This window comes from Muntiacus reevesi, chromosome 2 (genome assembly GCF_963930625.1).
Source record: "Muntiacus reevesi chromosome 2, mMunRee1.1, whole genome shotgun sequence".
NCBI classification, from domain to species: domain Eukaryota; kingdom Metazoa; phylum Chordata; class Mammalia; order Artiodactyla; family Cervidae; genus Muntiacus; species Muntiacus reevesi.
Genome location: NC_089250.1, coordinates 177,807,179 through 177,813,205, shown reverse-complemented (window position 1 = coordinate 177,813,205; position 6,027 = coordinate 177,807,179).

The window sequence follows — 6,027 nt, the reverse complement described above, 5'->3', positions numbered from 1 at the left end:
CGCCTACTTCTCCCCGGCGGGAGCGGGGAGAGGCTGCAGGTCTGCCCTGACCAGAGGCTGTCGGCCGGGGGGTGAGCAGCCGGCCGCCCCGTGTGACACCAGCACGACTGTGTGGTGGCCCCGCTCCGCCCTAAATTAGAAGCGGGCACACACAGTCAGGAAGGGGCCGTTCTCGGCTGAGTCCCCGCTGGCTGGCGCTGGGCGCTGCAGGGCTGGGGGTCAGAGGTCTCCTGTCACCTGAGGCCTGCCAGTTGCCGGTCTGTGTGCTGAGTTTCACTGGAAGGTGCGGGCAGTAACGCTCCCGTGCCCCCACGAGCGGTGAGTGCCGCGGAAGGGCGAGGTGGTGGGAGGTGGGGGGCGGGGGGAGCAGGTCAGTTACTGTCAATTTTGTCTGCATCCAAGGATTCGGGCTCTGAGTGGCAGCTCTACACGGGCGGAGCCCTGGGCTTTCCGCTTGCCTTGGGCAAGTCCTGGGGTCTGCTCCGATTTGTGGGCTGAGCTGCGCGTATACCCCTAGTCCAGGGACCGTCCCTCATCCCGCCCCTGCCCATTCGCCTCTGCGCCCTGCCCCTCATCTCTCAATGCCTCGCTCTCACCCTGAGACCCCCCTGCCCTCAGCCCCCACTCCCCACCTCCACAGGGGGGCCCTGGAGTGGGAGCTGGGTTTCCTTGGTGGAACATTTCTTCCTGGAGGGGTCCTGCCCCACCCCCAGGTGGGCAGGGGCTCCAGGTGCGGGGTGAGGGGGGGACACGCCCAGAACACCTGGGCCCATTTGCCAGGATGCCCCAAGTCTCCCAGTAGGACGAGACCCAGCGCCCTGGGTTTCGTTTCTGTAGAAAACAAAAACGTTCCATTGGCCTAAACCTGAAAAACAAGCCCAGCCTGGAGCTGCTGAGGGCAGGCCCCGAAACCAGCGACATTCTTCTGTGTAGCCCTGGGCTCGGAGATCACAGCGCCTAACCTCGTTCCTGAAGAATGCTCACGTGAGCGCTTCAAGGGGAAGGCCGGAGCCAGGGGTAGGTGGCGCTTTCTCAGAAACTTCTGAGCCCAGGAGGACCCGCAGTGCTGCAGGAGAGAGAGCAGCGGAGCTCCAAACAGCACCAGGCTGGGGTGGCCTGGATCCGCCCTGTGATGGGGGAGACGCTGGGGGCAAGGCCCGGCCTGGGAGCCCGAAGCGGCACGGCCAGCGGGCCCGCTGTGGGTGCAGCCCCGTCTGACCGAGGCGCTGCGTCTCCCCGGTGCCCCCGGCCCAGGCCCCACCGCTTCTTGCCTGGGGGGACAGAAGCAGCCCCCTCTGCCTCCTCTTTGCCTGCTGGGGTGTGTTCAGTAGTGTTCCCCCCAAATTCACATCCACCTGGAGCCTCAGGTTAGGCCGTGACTTGGACACAGGGTCTCTGTGGGTGTCATAACGTAGGCGTCTCCGGCAGAAATCACGCAGGGTGGAGGGTGGATCCTATCTCCACTGACCAGTCAGGACACAGACACCCCAGCGAAGCAGGTCACGTGACGACGCAGCCAAGGGAGGCCTGGGGTCACGCGAAGCTGGAAGAGGCAGGAAGGAGCCTGGCCCCGCTGACACCTCGATGTCGGACTCTGGGCCTCTAGAATACGGCTTCCCAGGTGGCGCTGGCGGTAAAGAAGCTGCCTGCCAATCCTGGTGGCTCGGATGGTAATGAATCCGCCTGCAATGCAGGAGGCCTGGGTTCAATCCCTGGGTCGAGAAGATCCCCTGGAGAAGAAATGGCAAGCCACTCCAGCATTCTTGCCTGGAGAATCCCCATGGACACAGGTGCCTGGTGGGCTCCAGTCCATGTTGTCGCAGAGAGTCAGACACGACTGAAGTGACTGAGTGCATACATACGCACTCCAGAGTAAGAGAATGTATTTCCATTGCCTTAAGCCACCAAGTTCATGTGCTCTATTGCAGCAGACCCAGGACACTCACACGCTTGCCCTCTGACCTGCTCCCCGTCCTCGTCCTGGGGGGATCACGGAGGTCCCTGCCCCACAGCGTCAGGCCCCTGCCTGCCTCTCTAGTCATCGCTCCCTCCCTGGACTCCACCCCTGAACTGTCACTGCCTTGAAAACTTCCACTTCCGGAATGTTCTGTTCCCAGAAAACCTACTGAGTTTGTTCGCACCTCGGGAACCTTCATGTTGATTGTTCCCTCTTCCCGAACACCCTTCCTCTGGGTCGGTGGATCTCCACAGGGGCGATTTTGCCTCCCGGGGGATATTTGACTATGTCTAGAGACATTTCTGGTTTCCGTGACTTGGTCAGGGGGGAGTGGAGGCCGGAGGTGGGGGCTCCTCCTCACCCCACGGGGCACAGGACGCCCCCACGGCCAAGAGTTATCCTGCCCCAGTGTCCACAGTCCCGAGGCAGAGAAACTCAGCTCCAGGCCTCCTCTTCTGGGTCTCTGCTCAAAGGCCACCTGTTCTCACAGGCCCTCCAGAGCATCCTACGGAAACGGGAAACCTCCTGCCACCCCCTGATTCCATCACACGGCTTCGCTCTCTTCACGGCCGCCCCTGTCATTGTCTGAAATCATCTTGCTTGTTTATTTTCACTTGGCATCTGTCTTTCCTCTGCTAGGACACCCCGGCGGATTTCACAGCCACTGAGGATGGAAATTTTTACTGTCTAGCCACCTCCCTAGCAGTCGTCGCCCCCGCAGCCCCCCAGGGAGTCATTAATTGAAGGTCTGTTCTTTTCCACTTAGCTAACAGATATTCTTTCCCTTCTCCCGGGTCTTTGTGTGGAGCTGAACGCTGCTGGCCTGAACCTGTCTGAAAGATCGTCACTCAGCACAGTTCTAGCACTTTCTAGTCCTGCCAAGGCGATGAGGGCAGCTGTGGAGGCAGGTCGGCCTCACCTCGCCTGAAACAGACTGTCCTTCCCCGAGTGCACCTTCCCAACAGAGCCTGGTCTCGACACGGGGCCCTAGAAACAGGAGATGCTGGCGCCCAGGTCCCTACCCTTCTTCTTTGTTCAGAATGAGAACCCCAAGATTACAGGAAGGGGACTGCTCTGGGCTCAACTGTTGTTGTTTAGTCACTCAGAGGTGTCCAACTCTTTTGGGACCTCGTGGACTGCAGCCCTGCGAGGCTCCTCTGTCCGTGGGATTCCGCAGGCAAGAATGCTGGAGTCTCCTCCAAATTCATGGGCTGAAGTCTCAAGCCTCGGGACTTTAGAACGTGACTGGAGTTGGAGACGGGGCCTCTAAAGAGGTGATTCAATTAAATGAGGTCATATGGGTGGGTCCCAAACTCTTATGACTCATGTCCTTATAATTAGAAGACAGAGGAGCACCGAGGGAAGACCAGGTGAAGACACGGGAGGAGACAGCTGTCTCTAAGCCAAGGAGCCTGGGAAGAAACCCACCCTGTCGACACTTCATCTTGGACCTCTTCCCCCGGAACTGTGAGAAGATTAACTTGTGTTGTTTAAGCTGCCCGCTCTATGGATGTGGCCAACCCTTCACTACCTGTGTACTCCTGGGCAGATCTGCCTGATCTCCCCGCAGTTCACTTTTTCCATTGGTGAGACGGAGAGTGTAAGCCTGTTACTACATACCTACTTTATAGAGCTGTCATGAGCAGTGAGTGAGTCAATATTTCTTGAGCCCTAAAGACGCGCCAAGCCTTTGCTCGTGATTTATTATGCATTTATCTTGTTAAATCCTCACAACAAATCCTTGAAATAACTTCTGTTATGCCCGTGTTTATGGTTTGGGAAACTGAGATCCAGAGAGATCACATAACTTACCCAGTTTCACACCGTTGATATAAGTATGGTGTCTACTTTTATTGTGGCAAAATATAAATAACATAAAACTTATCATTTTTAAAAAACTTATCATTTTGACCATCGTAAGTAATACAGTTCAGTGGCCTTAAGTACCTGCACAGTGTTTCTACAACCATCACCAGTATTTCTAGAACTTTTTCATTATCCCAGACAGAAACTTTGCCCCTATTAATCAGTAATCCCCCAACCTCCATTCCTTCCATTGTCTTTGGTTTTTAATGTTTGGGTCCTGAGTTGGAATTCTGGAAGGCGAGGTACCAAAACCATCTCATCCACTCACATGTCAGGCCCCTGATACTGCCTGGGGCCGCTGGATTCTTAGGGGAGTGGGGTTGTGGGCTGGAACACCTACATGTGGCCTCTTCAGGAGGCCTGGGCTTCCTGCAAAAATAGTGAGTGGATTCTGAAGGCAAGTGCTGAGAGAAAGGGTGAAAGAGAGGAGGGGGGAGAGAGGGAGGGGGAGAGAGAAAGGAAGAGAAAGACGATGGAGAAGCTGTATCCGTTCTATGACCTTGTGCCAGAAGTCACGTAGCCTCACTCTGCCTATTTCCACTGAACCAGGCAGCTGCCGGGTCCAGACTCCCAAGGAGGGTACACTGACTCCACTTCTCAGGGGGAGGCACGTCAGTCAGGTTTTGTAAGAAGAGCATGTAGGATGGATAAATACACTGGTGAGGCCATCTTCGGAAAACACAATCTGTTGCGCAAGAGGAGGCTGAATACATAAGTGCTGGGACATTTCTAAGTATGGATATGACCGTGGAGGGATGCGGCTGGGCATGGAGGAGCTGAGTTCTGGGCTTAACAGGAATATAGGATTGTTCATAGTGGGGAAAAGGTAGCGAAGGTGGTCAATGCAGCCTGGAGAAGGCCCGAGGCTTGGCTATTCCTGTTTGTCACGTGTGGCTCGCTCTGTGAAGGGGAGTCCATGGGACTCAACAAAGTGATGCCCTGTGACCAACAGAGCCGTGACCATCCAGCCCACATGTGTGGGAGCCAGAGCAATGAGCCCAAGAGAGAGCCAGCATGGAAATGAGCTTAGAATCTACTAAGTTTAGCAGAATCTAAGGGTGGTCTCACAAATTAATGTGGAAGAGTTGGCTGCTTTGATTAATGATGCTGGGACAATTGGTTAGGTTATTGTGAATGAGAATAAAATTAGACTTCTTAGCTCCCACTTTATGGTATCCAAATACATTCCAGATGGATTAAAGAGTTTAAATCAAAGCCATAAAGAAACAAGACATTTAGTAGAAAATGTTTATCTGATCCTGGGGAGGGGAAGGTCTTTCTGAGCATAAAAGGGAACGAATTATCAATAAAGGAAGCAACTAATAAGGAACATACTCTGTGGCGTTGTTTGTAAAAAAGGAAAAGTCAGGATCTACTTGAGAAGAGATTAAATAAGTTATGGGAGGAATTTCCCTGGAGGTCCAGTGGTTGGGACCCCACACACCCACTGCAGACGGCATGGGTCTGATCCCTGGTTGGGGAACTAGGATCTCACAAGGCAGGTGGCAAGGCCAAAAAAAAAAAGTTATTGGATATATCTACATGTTTAAATACAATGTGATGGTTAAGAATCACATTCTTAAATAATATTTAAGGACAGAGGGTATGAGATAACAGAAAATATATTTTGGCCTACATGGAAAGGAAAAAACGAAGGGACATGGTCATGCTGTATTAAATGAAAAAAAGTGGATAGCAAAATATTATAATTATGCCATGCTACGCTTTGCTGTAATTTTGGCGATGGCTGAGGTTCCATTGCTTACTGTGTTCAGCACTGTGCTGCGTTTTATATGCTTTATGTTATTGAAATTTCCCCAATGACCCTATGAGATAGGCGCGGCTAATAGTCCCAATTTACAGGTTAGAAGACTGAGGTTTAGAGAAATTCATTCCTTTGCCTGAGGTGGCAGTTAAGCAAAGGAGCTGGCCTTGTTACCCAGGTGTCCCCATCTCCACAGCCCTGGCGAAAATTCTCTTGACAGCTGTGAACTTCCAATTTTGTAAGAAACCTACCCCTCAAAAATGAATGGAACAGAGGGAAACTGGGAGGATAAAGGTTCAAATGTCACCCCTGGTTAGGGGTAGGTGGTGAGATGACTTTCCACACTTTGTACAAATTTAAAGAAGAACAAATTTATAAAACCCATATAAAAGAAGAGTCCTGTGCCATATAAAAGTCCACACAGGCATGTCCTAAAGAC